The sequence below is a fragment of the Poecilia reticulata genome, chromosome 20 (assembly GCF_904066995.2).
Source record: "Poecilia reticulata chromosome 20, P_reticulata-male-v2, whole genome shotgun sequence".
NCBI classification, from domain to species: domain Eukaryota; kingdom Metazoa; phylum Chordata; class Actinopteri; order Cyprinodontiformes; family Poeciliidae; genus Poecilia; species Poecilia reticulata.
In genome coordinates, this window is record NC_088849.1 from 5,346,330 (window position 1) to 5,365,285 (window position 18,956).

The window sequence follows — 18,956 nt, forward strand, 5'->3', positions numbered from 1 at the left end:
TGTATGAAAATAGATAGAATTTATTCTATTCTGAAAGAATAAGTTTCAAATGAGAGCTGCTCGTCATTGTTCACAAACAATGTATCTCACATCGTTTTGTAGGTTGAGGACAAAAGACACAATTGGCTCTGGTTCGCAATGCATTAACACGAGGACCTATGAATGGGGGTTGCATCTATTGTCAGCGAAATTCCTGCAACTTGCTCACACAGGCACACCGTGTCCTTCCCCACAAATCTCCTGGGATAACATGTTTTAAAATTAATTCTCTTTCTTTCTTTCTTTCTTTCTTCTGTCTATTTACATGTCTTAAAATTGAATCGAAATAGTCAAGTAATCAAATCTGCATTAATTCCTCAAAATAAGGTCACTGCAGTTTGACCACCTGTTGGTTTTTCCTCCTCAGTTGACCTCTAGAGGGAGATATTTCACCATTTTGTAACTCGAGCGCCAGAACTATACAAATTGCTGTCAATTAATTGAGTTTATTTTATTTATTTTACAAATAATAATAATAATAACAATTATTATTATTTATTATTATTATTATTATTATTATTATTATTATTATTATTATTATTATTATTATTATCGCTCTACATGTTCAATTAAAAATTCTGCATTATTAATAATACATATTTTTGAATGATTACACCGGCTCAAATGGCATCTTTTACAAACAAATTACATTGTTGCAAAAGTTTGTTTTCTTTAGTCGTATCGAGGAGCTATGCTAATGAATGGTAAAATCATCCAATCATAACGAGAATGTTCTTATTAAGCCCGCCTCAAATATATTTCAACCAATGAACACTCAAAGTGGGCGGCATCTGAAAGGAAAACCCGTCACAACGCAGATCTGAGATCAGCTCTTGGAGGAGGCTTATCTCCGGCCCGACGTTGTGTCCAAATATGCTAACCGCTTCCAAGTCAGCGCGTTGGCGAAACACTTTCTCTGCCTTGGGACAGTTGGAACCGTCGAGGCGTAACATTTTAAAAGATTTTTGTCCGTGGTAGGCTGAACCGGGGATAAAATAATGGAGTGGAGAGAAACAACCCGAGACTTTAAAAGTGGGGAATGAAAAAAGAGAACGCTTCGATTTTCGAAGGAAACGCTGGAGTTGCAATACCGTGAAGAAGAAACCATTCAGCTCCGATACAAGTGAGTGGCTTACACGTTTATTATTTTTTACTTCTGAACTTATTTGTAGCCGTTAGGACAGTGAACGCAACAGACTTTCCCTGTCATTAAAAAAAAAAAAGTTGGTCAACGTTAAAGTTTTTGAATGTGAAGCATTGACAATGGCTCAATAATGACGTATGTGATTTTTATTTGAGTGCTTATGTGATGCGGAGGCTAAAATAATAGTGACCGAGCATTTATTCACTACGAGGTGACCAAATGCAGAACTTCTACTGCGTATAACATTTGGCTACGTATGTGCAACAAGTACATATTTTGTTTTTACACACAATATGCATTTGTTTTTCTTTATGAATTTAAACTATATCCAAAAAAATACGAAACAGGGATACTACCGTATGAAACACTTAATGCCAGTTTCCCCATGACCCAGCTCTCTACTTCCACTCCCACACCCTTAGCGCGCAGTTCCTCCACTCCAGGAAGTGCACCGGGAGGGAAAACAGAACCGTGGTGCCCTGTAGTGTCAAGTGTGGTGGCACGGAGCTTGTCACTGGCTGACGACAACAAGCCTCTGACCGGCGTTCGTCCTATAGGATACTCAGCACTTGGTCAAATCCCACGGCACCCAACTACTTCTTCAAACAAGTTTTATTTGTTCTTACTTGTTTTACGACACACACGTGTGTTGTGGATAGTAGCATTCCAATTCTGCATCTGTTCACCTGAGGACAACACATTTCAGCAGCGTCCTTGTTCCAACACACCTGATTCAAATGGGGAAACTACCCTGTCAGCCTAATTATCCAGAGGTCAGGTGTGCTCAGTGTTGCATGTGTTGTAATCAAGTCGAAATGTCTTGCATGAAACAGGCCAATGCAGATCAATAAACGTACTGTTTGTCATTATAAAAATAATGCAATGCAAGTGCACTATCTGTATTCAAACCTCAATTGATGGTTAACCTTGTACTGTGACTGCTGGTCCTTTGAAGTGCGTTTCCATTATATTTTCACATCTAGGCACCAAAATTCAGCAAGGTGTGTGTGTGTGTGTGTGTGTGTGTGTGTGTGTGTGTGAGCATTCGTTTTCCAATATTTCTAAATTGGATTTAGTTCGAGACTTTGGCTGGCCCTTCAAACACAGAAATATACTTTTAACTAAACCATGTAACTATAACTTCTTGGTTTTGGACTGCTGTTTTTTGCAGCCTCTAACAGGTTTAGTTCCAGGTTTTGTCATGTATTTAGCTACAACCACATTCCTACTAGCTCTAACCAGCTTCCCTGTCTCTGCAAAAGAAAAGCATCCCCAAAAGTGGATGTTACTACAAAGATGGTAGGAATGGTTTTCTCAGGGTGACGGTGTTTGTTTAGACTCTTTACATGTAGACCAAAATGTTGTTTTTTGGCTCCCATCTGACCAGAGCACCATGTTTGCTCTGTCCACTAAATGAGTTGTGACAAGCTTCAAATGTGAGTTCTGACCTGGATGGGAGTTCAACAATGCATTCTTCTATAAAGGGGAGGGTTGTGGAATGTATCATTAAAGGTTTTCCTGTTGACGCATTCTTTTACCTGAATGGATTTCTGTTGCCCGTCTTAGCTCCTTCTCTAATTGGCAGGTTTGTTGGTTTAGGTTGACGGTCATAACTTGGGAGGTCTGCAATTATTCCATATTCTTAATGTTTGCAGATAGTGGACTAAACCTCTCCACAACTTTCGAACATGTCCGCCGTGTTCCTTGGTCATCATAATTCTGTTTATTCTCTAACAAACCTTAGGAATCGATTTTATTTAGGGTTATCTAAACATAGCATTTAGCATACACAACAAATGTATGCCAAAATCTTCATATTTTTATTTAAGCAATTAAAACCCCTTATTTTCTATGCACTACTCTGTCTCAGACTCTCACACAAAACATGTAGTCATTTGTGGTTGTAATACAAGGAAATGTGGAAAAGTTCCAGGGATGTGAACACTTGTCTACAGTAGTGAGAACAGCTCTGTGTTGCTGTGACTGTAGATGATAACAATAACACTTCGTTTCCACTGGTCCGGTCGGTGCATTAGCGCCGTTTGTCTGTTTCCATTGTAAAAGTGGCCCACTTTCTGGGCCCCGTTAAGCTGTAGGTCCATGGGTCAATGGTACCGTTAGGGTGGCGCTATGGCGTCACACAATACAATCCATTGACTAGAGCACAAGAAATACCTGTGTGCCACATTTTTCATTGCAACGTTAGGCATTTGGTGGCAAACCCGCCTGCCCACTGAGAGTCCAGATGGTGGTGAAAATGCTCTCATGAATACGCCAGTCCATAAAATGGCATACTGAATCACACTAACCCATGCCATACTACTCAATGGAAATGAGGCATCAGACCCTTATTTCAAACAAATATCTGCACTGGTTGGTAAGAATATCAGAGTATTTTCAGAAGTAGGAACATTTTTTTTAAAAGCTATGTTGTAGTGGATATCACACTGTTTTCTTTTCAGGTATGGTGTTCCAACATCTCTGATTATATTTTTCACAAAGTAATTTCTAGGTGCCTTGGTTCCTTGTTGGTGATTGTAAATACAGAGATGGAGTTCTGTCATGTATGTTTGAAAGCCTGCAAGGAAAAGAATGTGGAAGCCTTCATGTTTTAGCTGCTGTTCTGCTCTGACTGGGAGTAACCCGGTTCTTCCTCTGGATCTTGACTAGAGAAAGGTGGGAGGCCTTTAGTCTGCATTCCAAGAGGGTAGAGAGAGTCTCCCAGGAGACTTTGATTGTAAGTACTCAAGTCAAGTTCATTGCTTGGGTCTGCTGGTGTGGTAAACACCCCAGCATCCTGGCATGGCTGTGATGATTTCATTAAGCCTTTCACTTAATGAAACGGTTCACTAATGGGTGAGGGTGTTGAGCTACAAAAGTTTACTGCCTAGAAATCAGCTTGCTGGCTCTGACCTCTGTCAGTCAGTGGCAAGAAAACACACTTATCTGTTGGATGTTTTTTTTTTCTTTTTTGTCCTCAGTGCACACAGTCCTAGAATATGTTGGGGTAGGCGGGAGTCAGGATGGGTTGTGGCCCTGAAAAAACCCAGAGTAGGACAATGTGCTCCTGACCGTTGTCTGAACAGTTGAACAAGTGTTTCAGAGCTTCGGTCTTGCATAGCTTTCATTCCCAGAATTTGCTTCCAGGTTTGGACAGTCATTGCTTGGTGAAAAAGGAGGTGTGTGAACTCAGAATTCTATCTCTGCAAGGATTAAGTTCACCCAGGCAACCTGCTGATGGAGTCAAATGCCTCCTGTCATTGCTGCATCCAGGGTTATGTTGATGAGAATAATCTGAGCACCCCTGCTGCAGAACTCATGGCAAGGGAATAAAGCTAAAAGCTGGCTTCCATAACTGCTTGTCAGCAGGAAGGCTATTTTCCTGGAGCTTAAGGGTGGGTGGGATTCAGTGCTATGAGACGCCTAATCCGAGTATTAGTTTGGATCACTATCAGCTCACTATGAATCATGAGAAACTACCTTTGTCTGAAGAAAGAGGTTGACACGTTACCCTTTAGAAGACTTTCATTCCATTTAAACATTATATTGTTTTACCAGAACCTTCTAATAAATCCAATTTCGATGTCATGAGAAGTAGGTAAAAGCTTCTCTGATCTACTGTCACTCTGGTGAAATGAAACCATAACTATTAGTTATGTTGCTGTCTCTTTGTGAGTCTTTAAGAGGTTTTCCAGCACCAGCGTGTGAGGGGTGTCTCTGAGATCTTAGTGAATTTTACTACTAGCCACAGCTAAACATGGTATCGCATGAAATATGAATACCAGGAAGCTGCCACAGAAGTGTATATAAAGTCTTAAATAAGACGCATGAGAAATTGTACTCTACATTCACTTGATTGAAGCCCTGAATGTTTCAAGGGTTATTCTGTGACTGGACTGGCAAACTGTTTTGGTCTCTGCGAGGGATAAGTTTATGAAGGTAAACGTTCAGTGAGCCTAAGCTATGTTTTGCAAGTCTATTGCCAGAACAGTTTGGTTACTGGTACCCAGGTATACCAAGGTGTTCATAGTTATTTTTTCGTACACTGCTAAAGTTTTTATTGTACTTGCAGCTTAAAATCCTTTTGATGAGACGACTTGAGACTGCAGAATAAAATAAGACTGCTGTGTCCTTTGGCCACTTGTTGCACACGAGCCAGCTGAGAGGAGACTGCTGGACTGTTCCCTCACAAATAAAAATACAATTTCAGGTGGACAAGCGTTGGGACTTTATTCATATTTTTAATCGAGTTAATTACAGAGTCTGTACTCTCACATTTTAATCACTGTGTATCAACAATGTTAGCATTTTTCATTTCAAAAACGTTTTTTCTGCTAAATTGGTAAATTGTCTTATTTGCTCACCAACAAAGATCTATTGTTTTTCATCTGTTATTTGGGTTATTCAACCATCAGATTGGATTAGTGCTATTATGCACCTTTTCATCTTTCAATTATTTCAGGAACCCCTGATCATTCATGGAACGTCTTTGAAGAAATTCTTTTTTAGAAATGTGGATGGTAACATTAGCATTGGGGACGTCTGTAATTCCTGCAACATGTTTAGCACTGAGATAATATTTCAGCCTTGAATAGCTTTATGATAGGCTAACTCCTTTTTGCACAACTTGCACACTTGTCTTTAGTCCCATCAGAACGTTTTTTGAAGCGAAAACTTACCCCAACTGTGAAACAAGACAAGCTGCTTTGTTCTTAATATCTGTTGTTTGCAGATGTTGCAAACATCTGCAAACAACAGGAAAATAGCCTTCCTGCTGACAAGCAGTTATGGAAGCCAGCTTTTAGCTTTATTCCCTTGTCATGAGTTCTGCAGCAGGGGTGCTCAGATTATTCTCATCAGATTTATTAGAAATGCACAAATATGAAGGTTCCAAACAGAACCTTTGTATTATTAAAAAAAATAAATTATATAGATTTATTTTTTTACGTGTTAAAATGTGTATAATTAATTAACAGAAATAATGTGATAAGGCCCCGGCCCTTAGCTGGATATATTCTGGTTGTGGAAAGCATGGATGGTCACTGTGAAACTAAAGAAACTCCACTCACTGTTTCAAGCTACTGTTTGCCAGCTATGCAGCCGACTGCAGACTCTTGTCTACTATGTAGCTCAAGCAATTAACCAGCCCATATCAACTTGTCATAGTTGTTAGTCCATAAAGAAAACAAACAGAAAAAGGTGCACTATTCTGCATCATAAGCATTTAGAACTGTTATTCAGTTAAAAATTTCCATTTAGCTTGGTTGTTCTAGTTCAGTAAGTCAGTCCAACTGTGTTTGGTTAAGTCAGTTTTTCTGTTAATCTGTTGTTTTCCCCTCATTTTCTTTGGCCTTTCCAATCCATTTATTAATGTATTTATTTATCTATGCATCACACTATCCATTCATAATCACCATTATTCCCTATTGCTGCTAATCTCTGAATCGACAGCAGACTTGGGAGCCTTCTGCTGCTCTGTGGATCCCAGATGGAGATTAAAATGATGGGCTTGTAAGGGTCTCTGTAAAGGTCACGGTTGAGGGTGACGGGCATCAGCAGTAGTGATGTTGTTGTTTTTGCCCCGGCCCACCCTGCAGAGGTGTAGGGTTGCTCCCAGGTTCACCCTAGCCTCTGCAGCGCTGCGGTGGAATGAGCCCACCCAGCAGATGCTGGCTATCAGACACCAACTTTGGCAGAGTAGCAAAGTCCGGCTCATATACATGAAACTGCTGCGCTCACTGTTCAGACATGCCGGCCTCCTGACTCACAGTAGGCTGTGTTTTCATGGAGAACGCCATGGGACCGAATGAATGGCAGCAGCATGAATATAAGTGCTTGTTGTGGGGTGACTAGTCATGCACTGAACCCTTGGAGAGAAGATTAGGTTATAATGTGTTACTGTGCTGGTCCTGACACGAATGCTCTCAAAGTGTGCTGTTCTTGTCTTGACAAAAGTTTTATTACTGCTTTTAAGGCATGCAAAGTTAAAGATGTGAAATGGGCCCGTGATGTTATATATTTCTTTACTTTTCCACAGAACCTCATTTGTCTTTAATTTCATAATAAAAGGCTTTGCTGAAAGCATCAGGAATTAGTCAGTTTCTTCAAATTAAAAAACACAGCATTCAACATAGTTTCCCAGGATTTTGTCAATCTTCTAAGGCTTTCTATCAGTATCTATCAAATCTGTCAATATACTACTACTTAGTTTTCATGGCTAACATCAAGCTTATTTGTAAAATGCTGATTAATAAATGTTTTTAGATCATGGCTCCTGGATGTTTCCAGTATGGCAGCGCTGTGAATAATTCAGCATACTTCGGGCAAATGGAGTCAAAATAGCTCCAAAGTGTGTCCATGTTTGTTGCTCACTTCAGTAAATCACATCTGCTAATTAGTACATCTGTATAAATAATGGAAGTAGAACTGGAGTAGAGGTTTGGAAGATTTCCATTGTGACATTTTTGGTCAAGTTAAAGCTGCCAGTCAGAATTATTTCTCTTCTAAGCATACAATCAAATAGTGCTGTAGATCTTTCTTTTTAGTCTTTTCACTGTGAGTGATTATATCAAGTTGTTTGTGTGTGTCATGGTATTTGAATGTGAAATAAACTAAACCTATTTTAGCGAGGTTAACGTTGCTAAGTGAACACAAGTCTTGATAATCATTAGTGGATACTGAAAGTCAAGCGTACCAATCACATGCATTTCTCATGACAAATTCGGTCATTTTCCTCCAACCAAACTGAAAGCGCAGTATTTGATGACCTAGTTTGTGTTTATCCCTGTTTCTTCTCTACCAGACTAACCAACAAACAGACACGTGTTAGTGTGGCACAAAGTGGCAGTTTGGCTGATGTGCATCCTTCTGACTGCCTACACCGATTCTCAACATTATTGCATACAAAACAGTTTGATGCGACTTAGAGTACAAAACAGTTTGATGCGACTTCGAGTACATGCAAACAGTTGTAGAAATGTATCTTTGCTGGGACATGTCCGGAGAATGTCCACTTCGAGTACATCCTCTGGATGAATTACGACCAAGTATGGAGGGGAAGTTAAAACGACCAACTTTAAGTGATTTTACAGTAGTAACAACTTCCACACCAAAGAGGGTTGTTGTCTATGCAGCCTCGTAGCAGGTTTGTTTGATCAATTGGAAATGAATCTGGTTTTGGAGTTTCTGACCAGCCAGTCACTGGTGAGATCCACTCAAGCTGAAAATGGTCAATTCTGGACATCAACCATCTACTTGGTGCATATGTGAAGCTTGAAGAATTAAAGTTGAGGAACAAAATATCGCTTTTTCCATCCACCTGACCTAATTTCTCATTGTTTGGATCATCTGTGGATCTATTTGGGGTTCTTGTCCTGTCAGTGATGAGCATATAGCTCTCCATTAGTGATCTAGCACAGGGGTGGGCAACTCCAGGCCTCGAGGGCCGGTCTCCTGCAACTTTTAGATGTGTCTCTACTTCAACACACCTGAGTCAAATAATGAGGTCATTAGCAGGACTCTGGAGAACCTGACTGCACTGAGGAGGTGATTCAGTTATTGGATCCAGGTGTGTTAGACCAAGGAGACATCTAAGAGTTGCAGGACACCGACCCTCGAGGACCAGGATTGCCCACCTGTGGTCTAGCAGGTTACAGAATCTTTTCGCTTGTGTTGACATTCAGAGTTCTTCTCCACTACCTTACATCAGTCCTGACTCCTGACCCATGTTTTCCATCCCTGCCTTGATCTTTATAGATGACAGCAATTTGAACACAAGTTCCTGACTGTAATTTATGAAAGGGTAATTTAAGCTGACTTGCAGTTTAATGACAGATTCATGCCAACACCATCTGCCTTTTGCATGTGACTGAGAGCACTGCAAATGACAGAGGTCACAATATTTTCATGACACATTCTAATCCTGAGATTTTGAACAACTTTTTGTCCTTTTCAATTCAGACTCTTGTTACTTTTGTCTTCACTCTGCTGTATTCCCACTTTGATCAGCATCTGTCAGCTGCTCTCTCTTTTATTTCATGACTTCCTTTGGCTTTGGATATGTTTCTATTTTTTGAGAAAAAAATACAACACGTAACCAATGCTTTCAGGAGATTTTGCTTGTAACTTGGTAATGTACCCTGGATATGTTCTCAATAGACCCATTCTTATGAAATGAATGATTTGATGTTTCAGTTTGGCACATTACACCAAGGAAAAATGGCCTTTTTCTTATTAGTTGGCAAGCAGTGTATTTACACAGCATTACAGTTTTTTTTAAGAGTAAATCCTGTGTCAATGTGGGACTTCCTACTTGTTGCTATGCCTCCGGTCACCACCTCATTTCTCCACAGCCACACAGGTTGTGTGTTCATCTGTCTTTTAACTACTCAACCCCTTAATTTGACTGTCCACTTGCTTATGAAATATGAAAATCTTTTTTGGTGGTCGAAAAGAGGCCTGCGCTTGGATGTGAATACATGCTTTTGCCTCTGGTGTTAAAAGCAAGTTGTTGAGCAAGTTGTTGAATATGCTTGGATGTTGATCTGCCTCCCTGGAATCCATTCATATTTAGATCACCAGATAAATCTATGCATGTATTCCCTTGTTGCTTGCTGAGTGAAATTAGGGGAACTGGGGAACAAATGCCACTTTTAAAAACTGCTGTCTTGTTTCATTTATGGCCAAGTTCCTCCAAACAATGGAAAACTGGGGTTTACATTTTTAGTAAAACACCTTCATTTTTCTTCTTTATCAATACAAACAATACTTCCTTTGTCAACCAGGTAGTTTGCTTGGCTATGCTAACCTGGTTTTCCAGCTTGACACCAAAGTTTGCCTTCGTACAGTGAAAACATGAAACCAACACGTGTGCTCCACATATTTGGAACCCAACTTTGCCACAGATGTAATTTGACATTCTCCCTTTAGTTGAAAGGCATCCTAAAATTCAAAACAGCTGTAATCTCCTGCATATTTTAGGGTGTGACGGACATCTGTGGCGTAGTCACCCGTAGCTCACCACTAATTGCTAAGTAACCTTATGTTGGTGCCTCTTAAGCTCTGGTCAGATTAAAGTGTTGTATTTTTAACTTGCTTGGCTTTGTCGGTCCTTGATAACATAAGGCAGATGGCGCTCATGCAGAGATGTAGTGTGCATTGAGAGGTGGTTAGAACCACTTTAGATTTGAATAGAGTTTGAATAGATGTGCAGGGTGGAGTTGGGGCTGAGTTTGAAGGTTCACTGGGTCACATGGTTCCTTTAGTGGCTCATTGTTCAATACAGTGAAGAGCTGCTGCTTTAACATGGTGTTATGTTGCAACCATGAATTAAATGGGATTGTTGCTGCTGTATATTTATTAAAAACCAAGCTTAGTTTCTCAGCTTTCCTGTTTCAGTGTTGGCAATCAGAATGTCTCTGTTTTTCTATGTTCCCAGTTTCCTCTCTGTGTTTCCGGGGTCATCAGAACTAGAAAAGGAAAAAAACCCTCAAAACAAATTGGTTCTTTCTTTTGTGTTGTTTTGAAGCTGTTCTCTCAGTGGCTGCATGCTAATCTGACTGACCATCAGCAGCTTCTCATTCAGAGACAGACGGATACAAAGGGAAGTGACAGAGATGGACCGCAGTGAAGGGAGGGCGTAAAGGGGGGTTGCATGGAGGATGGCTGGACCGTTTAGCATTCGGTGAACAGAGAAGTATTGTTTACCAAAAGGCTATGAAAGAACAGAGTAATTTTATATACATGTATAATTATTATTATTTTTTTTTTACAGAGTGAAAATAATGTAAACATTCTCGGATCTTAGGGTTACATTACTGACCATACATCTGGGAAATCCTTGCCTGCTTATATGGTAAAGGATATTCACAATGTCTGTAATTCACTTAAGTTATTAAAGCTTCTAACTTGTTGACCTTCTTTTTTATTGTGTTTGAAGCCATCTTAAGATGGAAAACACTAAGTGTAATGACAAGTCTGACAGAATGCTCCTGTTCATGGATGAGTATATTTGCTTAGTTAACATTTCTTTAGTTTCCTCTATGTTTTCATTCACATGAGTGGTAGCAGTTTGTACCGTTTGGCAAGTTGTTCGCTATTGTTTTCCACCAGTTCCTCATTTAATCCTAACTGCTATGCTTGAGCAGTGGTGCCTGATAAGGCTTGAAAAATGATTTACCTTTCCCTGCTGACTTGGAGAACTGCATGTGTTTACAGGGGGTCATAAAGCTCTGGAGCTCTGAGAATTTTTGTGAGTTGCTTCGTCTGTCGATTCCCAAAATAATTATTTAGCCAACGTTTGTGTGTATTCAGTCATCACAGAGCATTCACCGGTCACCAGGCAGCATTTTTTTTCCATCATCGTATTCCCTCTCTGAGTAAAGATAGCAGCCAGGTACTCCTCCACTAATCCCTGCAGTTATCATGGGATTTTTAGTGTGAAGCTGAGGTCATTTCCAAGAATAATCTCTTGGAATTTTCAAAATATTTCTGTATGCAGGAATGTCTACTCCCATTTTCACTCCAAGCTGTTGGAACTTCAGATTGAAGTTGTGTTTTTGTAGGGGTTTTGTTCTTCCTGAAGTTGGAAAGTTTCCTGATCTTTGATTTCCAGTCTGATTTTTAAATAGCTTTAGTTCTTTATCATCATGGAAAGTTAATCAACTTGGCAGTTCCAGTCATATTTGTGCAGTCGCTTATTTCACAATATGTCTAAATGTCGATTAAAAATCCAAGTATTCTGTGGTCAAGTCATAAGACGGCTCAACAACAAGGCTCAGTTTTAAAGGTGACTGATTACGCTGCCTTGAACATGACTTTGGGCAATACAAAACACGCTCTTTACATATTTTGCACAAAATCATTCTTTGATAATGAGATTTCAATCTGCTCAGTTTTACCTACTTTGAGCTCCTTTCAGAATGAGCTGTTTTAGAACCTCTTGTCACTTTAAATCCAAATACGTTGCTGCAGTCCACACTACCCCATCTCATCTCAAAATGGCTGCAAACAGATGTGCAATTACACAACTGTGTGAAAAGCAAAGGTGGAGCAAGTGCTTTCTGAATGGTAAGTCAACAGCAAAACATTTGTCTTTTCCAGCAGCCATTGTACAAAACCAGCTGACCAAATGTACTGAAGCTCTGCTTAGTTTGTTTGATAATGGGCAATGCACTGGTGGGTTTGCTAGGTAACGGGCTGGGCTTTGCTGGGGTTGTTAGATGATGGACAGTACCTTCTGATTTGTGATGTTCAGAAGGTTTTTGAAAATTTCCAGGCACCAAAAAACATAAACTAAGTGTGTAGACAGCTGACAGCGCAAGTCTGAATAAGACTCTATTTCAGCTTAATCAGAGCATCTGCTGTATTTAGTGCCATTTAATATCATTCCTTAATGAAAAATCAAGCGTGAAGCATAAGTCAGTGTTGCATCACATCATGAATGGTATGCATTCAGGTTGTTCATATGCAGTTTCTAAATCCAACATGAATAATACTGCTGGAGATGGGAGAAAGAGAAGAAAAAATAAACAAAACATAAAACAGATGAAAGGTAAGGTTACTATACATCTACATCATCAAGCCTCTAGATTTATTTTCTTTGAGACTAAAACAAGAGATTGCTTCATAATCCATTGTTAGTTTTTATTTGAACAGAATCACTTGAAGATTAGGGCAGTACACTGAAATCAAACCCAGCTCTGGATTAATTCTGGCATGCATAATTGGGCAGAGTGAGACACTGCTTAAATTCAGAATGAGAATAAGAACCAGAGGTATTAGTTAAGGTGATGCTTCCTCCAGCTGGGATTTCCAGCAGTAACATTAACTTATTGCCAAAAGCCAGCTGGGTGGTTGGGTGGGGTTAGATATTTTTGTGTTTTTATAGAAGCAGCAGAAACTCAAATGGATATGCAGAATGTGAATTGGAAATCATGTCAGTACAATAATCTGCAATATTTCACAGAAACTTATTGAAGGGGCAAGGAGAGCATTAAGGGGCAAGAGAAGCAGCTCCCATTGTAACTCTGGAAGGGCTGCAGAGATTCACTGCTCAGGTGGAGGAATATGGTAAAATAACAACAGCAAGAAGCAAGCCAAAACGGAAGGTTTTGCCCCAAGTCATTTAGAGAAATAATTTGGTGATAGAAATCTTAATATAACCCATCGTCCTGAACACACTTTGAACACATGGGGGTGGCAGCATCATGCTTTGTGGTTGTTTGTCTTTATCAGAGACAAGAAAGCTGCTCAGAATATGCTTTCCCCCGCTCCCCACTCTTGTTCTTATTCTTTTCCCTTTGTCTGAGTGTCTTGTAACCCACTGGACTCAGATTTCAGGGACAAAGCAGCAGGGCGACGTGAGCCAAGCCGTGGTAGTAGAACGAGATACCGTTTTCCTCTAGTGGAGAAGGAAGTGCTGGCCGCATGTCGTCGTGTGTGTGTGTGGAATGCACAGAAGAGCGGAAATGAGAGCACTTCAGAGTGAACGAAGGAGGCAGGGACGGTTTCTCTGTGCGATTACAGAGGTGCCGACAGGTGCTGCTCAGCTTCTCAGAGAGGCTGTTGTAGACAAATGGGGATTATTATTGACCTGAAAATGTCTCACAGTTCATGAAACTCTCCACCGTGGCAGACCTGACAAAGCAGGGAACAAATAACTGAAAGAAACGGTAACTAATTACTTCAATAACAGGAAAGCTGAATGGAAGGTCTGAATAGCAAAGAAGATTTACCGACATTGTTGACTCTGCAGTAGAGCTCCACAATGACCCTTTTCAGCACTTTGATGACAGTTAACTACTGAAAGGCTGGTATTTAAATGGGGTGTGTTAAATTTGGAGTTCAGGGCACCACTCTTGATTCTCAATTGAGGCATTGTTCTCCCCATTTCATGCCTCTTTCCCTCCTTCCTAGCAACCTATGCCAACCGAGGTACCAGGAAATGGGGTTACACCCAACCATGTTTCCAGACAACTGTCCAATATGTCCACACGTCGCCTTACACGGCGAAGGAATGTGTTAATTAGTCGATCTAAGTAAGAGTAGGAAAAGTAACCCGGCTAACAGGCTTTCACATGTGATCCACTTACTCTTTAACCCTGCCTCAGGTGTGTTTAACCTGCACAAATTCCCAGCTGGAGGAAGCGTCACCTTAACTAATACCTCTGGTACTCATTCCCTTTCTAAATTTAAGCTGTGTCTCACTCTGCCCAATTACTGTATGCAAGAACTCATCCAGAGATGGGTTTGATTTCAGTGTACAGCCATAATCTTTGAGTGCATCTGTTCAAATAAGAACTAACAATGGATTATGAAGCAATCTCTGGTTTTTGTCTCAGAGAAAATCAATAGAGAGCTTGGTGATATAGAGATGCATATCGATCTAACCTTTCATCGTTTTATTCTTTGCCTTATGTTTTTTTCAACTTTCTTTTGTATTAAGTATTATGCATGTTGGATTTAGAAACTGCATATGAACATTTGAGGATGTGATGCAACACTGACTGATGCTTCATGTTTGATCTTGCATCAAGGAATGATATTAAATGGCACTAAATACAGCAGATGCTCTTATTTAGCTGAAATAGAGTCTTGCTCAGACTTGCGCTGTCAGCTATCCACACACTTAGTTTATTACTTATCTGAGAATGTTCAGTCACATGGGAACTCGCACATCGCACTTAATCCCAACATCATTTCATCTTTTAGTACCACCCTGTTACCGGACTCTGAACTGCCTGAAGCTCTAACCAGGCCAAAGCCTCCCTACAGAGCCCTGAACATTGCTCATTACAGGGCATATTTACATTTCTTGTTAGTTTATGTTGCTACGAGGGGTGATCAAATGAAATGCAATAATTGCAGATGTATTTAAAATTAATGCTAGGACTGAAATGTTAACTCTGCTGTGTTTTAGCTGAGTCACAGAGTGACCTGCTTGCATCATTTCAGTGAGATTAGGGGAAGGTTTTAATATGGCTGCGGTTGCTGTTAGTACAGGGTCATCATGCAGACTGAACAATAACACCTGAAAGTTTTTCTTTTTTTTTTTTTTAAAGATTGTACTTGAAAGTCTTCTCTTTAGCAGGAACTTTAATCGGAGCAGCTGTGTAGAAAGAGAGGTTCAGGGTGCCCAAGAAAATCAAGCAAGTGCCAGGACTATCTTGTAAAGAGGATTTAACCAAGGGATTGAGTTGCAAGTAATGCCAGCAAGTAGGTGTGTTTTAGCTTGTGTGTGTGTGTGTGTCTGTTGCAAGCGCAGTGAGTTGGAGACTTTTGTTGGCTGTCCTCGGTTCAGCAGGGTCAACTAAGAACTCATCTCTCTACGTGAAAAGCATGAATGATAAACCGGCATTCTTCCTTTAGCTTGTCACTTTATCATTGATCTTGTCCCAACATTGACCTGTGGATGACTGGGTTAAAATATTTTATCATACTGAGCTCTTTAGGACATCTAAAAACAGGAATTTTCATAGGGAAGTAAGAGATTCCTACCTCAATCTGATCTGTTATGCAGAAGCATTCAGAGACCATTGATGTATGAGTTTGCCTCGCACTCAAGGGAGAAGGTCAATCATAATTTAGACCTTAAAGTTCCCTGGGGGAAAAAATGTCAAAAATCATCCTCCACAGCAGATTTTACCTAGCAATTTGGCGATAAAGAATCCTTGTTTGTTCTAGCGTAATTGAGTGCCATGTCACAAGGCTAATATGCTAAGTCGCTCAGGGATCAAAACATTGAGATTTTGGCTTCAGAAATCTTAATCCCATCATGAACATATAAAATGTACCATTGAAACGTGACAAAACGTTTCTAACATTGTCGAAGCAATAAAGTTTGTGAGACACAAAGTTTGTCTCAAAATGTTACTGAAACAAACAGAAAACGACACACTTCCATGACTCTAAAATGAATTCTTTTCAAAACTAAACAAAAAAATAGATGCCCACTTCATGTTTCTGCACTAAAAAGTGCAAGATAACACAGCAATGCCAGTATAATTTTTAGCAGTGTTTCGTTCTGTGGTTTGGCTATGATTCTCTGCTTCCTGGAATCTTGGTGTCTTGATCGTTGAAGATGATAGGATGGAGTGTAATCTGGTCTTAATTTGCAGTGATCTGGGCATTGCTCCAATCTGTTTTTGTAAGAAAAGGAGTAGAGTGGATTTAAGTTTCAACTCTTTAGCTATAGTTATGCAGCATTTAACCCAGTGCATGGTAAGCCTGGCTGGCCACCAGGCTCTACTTCCCCACCCCACCAGACTTACTGTTTATTTTGAAGGGTTTTCCATACATCAGTGACAGTAAAGATGGTTTAAGATTAACTCATTGAACTGGATGTGAGGATTTGCGCACCAATTGCTCCATCCCTGCAGCCACCCACTGGACTTACATGCTATTATTTCCAAATTACGATGCCTGTTTGTAACATTTTTTAACATAAAAAATGCGTCTGGACTGCCTTAGCGCCCCTACCACCATTCTTAGCAAACCCTTAGTGCATATACACTTGTTTTTTTGTTTTTTTTGGTTTTGGCTTGTGCAATTTGGCACTGGAATCTTTGTAGATCAGGAGCTTAATGTGTTACATTTTGAATGTTGGGTGTATGATTTCCACGTCTTATCCTGGTGTATTATAAGGGTGTGTTACGGTCTCATATGGGCAAATATAATTTTTCATGTTTGAGTTTGGCAGGAAATGCATTATAAACTTACTCCACTTTAAATGCGTTTGCATGATCTCTTATGTCTGAGTCATGACATATTAAAGGTTTGATTAAGCTTTCGGGGGGAACTCCTCTGAGAAGTTCTTTTGAAGTGATTACTCTGCCCTTGAAAACAAACCCAGAGCTCAGGGTGAATGAGTAAATGCCGGGATAGCCTGGCTTTTCCTGTCTGGACTGTTGTATTGTCCTCACCTGCACCAATTCACACAAACTGAATCCTGTATGCCTCAGCCGTCTGAGCTGTAACATCACATTCTCAGATTTTAAAGCAGCAGGTGTTTGCCAACAATAATAGCATTCAGTTTCCCATCAACATGACCACCATGTCCTGAAATACAACTTCCCAGTTTTTGCTTCCTCCTGACAGTTTATCTCTTACACTGAAAGGTCTGACCAAATGGATTTAGTGCTATTACAGCAGCGACTCTAATCTTTTGTGTAAGTCGGCTTCCCTCGGACAGTGTTGGTGTTCAGTGATACTTCTGCAGTTGTTTTAGAACTGCTGCCTTGTAGGGAGGGGTAGGGAGTGAGACTGAAGCCACATTCAGGATGCTAGTTGGGTTTTTCTTCCAAGGGAAGGAAGAATTACTCACATTATCTGTTAACCTTACACACTGCAGCACTGTATGAAGAGCTTTTTCTTTTCAATACTACGAGTTACTATCAAGAATGAACCTTGATGTTAGTTTAATGCCTGATCTTGTTGATTCATTAAGACTCCAACTCTGTTTCCAGTGTTGCTTCAGACTGTTGTCAGGGAGTTGCCAGACTTAAGAGTATGTTGCTTTTATAAAATCAGCATTAAGCAATCCTGCATCAAATCACAGGATTGTATTGTGAGATGCAGACATTGTTTCATTTTTTAACTTGGCCCATAGTTTAGCTTAGATAGTTGCGTAGTGCAAAGCAAAAGCAACAGTCATTAAGGCAGCTGCAGCTCCGAGTCCAGCCTGGAGATAATGGAAGTACTGGCAGAACTGGTAATTATACCAATTATCTCTTCTAAATGTACCTTCACCGTGACTGACCAAACTGTTTGGCCTTGACCCATTATCGACCTGAAATTAGGTATCACGCAAAACAAAAGCCTGAATATTCTCCTGTAATCTGAAATTAAAATAACATACCTTTAATGTGTTTGTTTGAATCACATCATGCATGGCTTACTTATTTTATTTTTTAGTTTTTTTTTTCAGAAATAAGGATTTGAAAAATGTGGTGTGCATTTGTATTCAGGTAGGTAAAACTACCTTTTAGTGCAATTATAACTTCATATTTGTTTTTGGAGTGTCCAATCCATGCTTTTTCCATCTGTAAACAAATATTTTTCCCCATTCTTCGTTGCTGAATACAGATACTCCACCACTATAGCAAGGATTTAAGCTGACCATCGGATTTTAAAGCTTCCTACAGAAAGCTCTATGAGACGGATTACCATCATGATGTTGAATCAGAGTAACAGTGGAAGACCAGGCGAGCTGCTTTAGAGTGCATTACTCGAAAGCTGAGCGAGTTTACAATACTTCTGGTTCGACACAACAGCACAAAAAATTAACAAAGTAACTCGTATTAGTAAACTGGAATTACCTAAACGGCCACGGACTCATCATCATCGTTGGAGATTCATTTGAGTGTGAGCAGCTCATGGTGGCTGCACCAGAGGACAGCAGCCATGTCAAGGAAAAAGCTTCATTCTCATAAAACCACCTCTCTGGGGATTAGTGAAATAATGTTCCTATTTTTAGAACGGGCTTTGACTACCGCATCTAATTTTAGTGATACTCTACCAAATTGTTTGCTTTGAGAGATGTTGATATGCTACTACTAGTGTATGATGCTCTCTTTGTATTTTAGTGACACTGAAGTTACCTCACATTGGTATGAGAACTGCACGTCTAATTTGACCAACATTACAGCTAGGCTGTAAAATGATTCTTTGAACACGAGATGGGATGATGAGCTAGATGACTAAAGTTATGAGTTCTAGTTTGTAGAATATGCATTTCCATTGAAGATATAAGTGCGTAATTTGACATTTTGAAAAT

General features: G+C 39.9%; 2 protein-coding genes across 6 annotated transcripts in view; one reads left to right on the top strand and one right to left on the bottom strand.

Moving 5' to 3' along the window:
* Positions 1–1,828, bottom strand: part of waca (WW domain containing adaptor with coiled-coil a) — a 33,959-nt gene extending 32,131 nt beyond the window's left edge. Inside the window, exon 1 of the mRNA XM_081602033.1 lies at positions 1,810–1,828. The gene's annotated coding sequence lies outside the window, so the exon portion shown is untranslated. The remainder of the gene's footprint in view (positions 1–1,809) is intronic.
* mpp7a (MAGUK p55 scaffold protein 7a) overlaps positions 844–18,956 on the top strand; it is a 79,583-nt gene continuing 61,470 nt past the window's right edge. For 3 of the 5 annotated variants that reach the window (XM_008438504.3, XM_008438508.3, XM_008438509.3), the window contains exon 1: positions 844–1,162. The gene's annotated coding sequence lies outside the window, so the exon portion shown is untranslated. The remainder of the gene's footprint in view (positions 1,163–18,956) is intronic. The other 2 variants (XM_008438510.3, XM_008438511.3) reach the window with 2 other exon arrangements.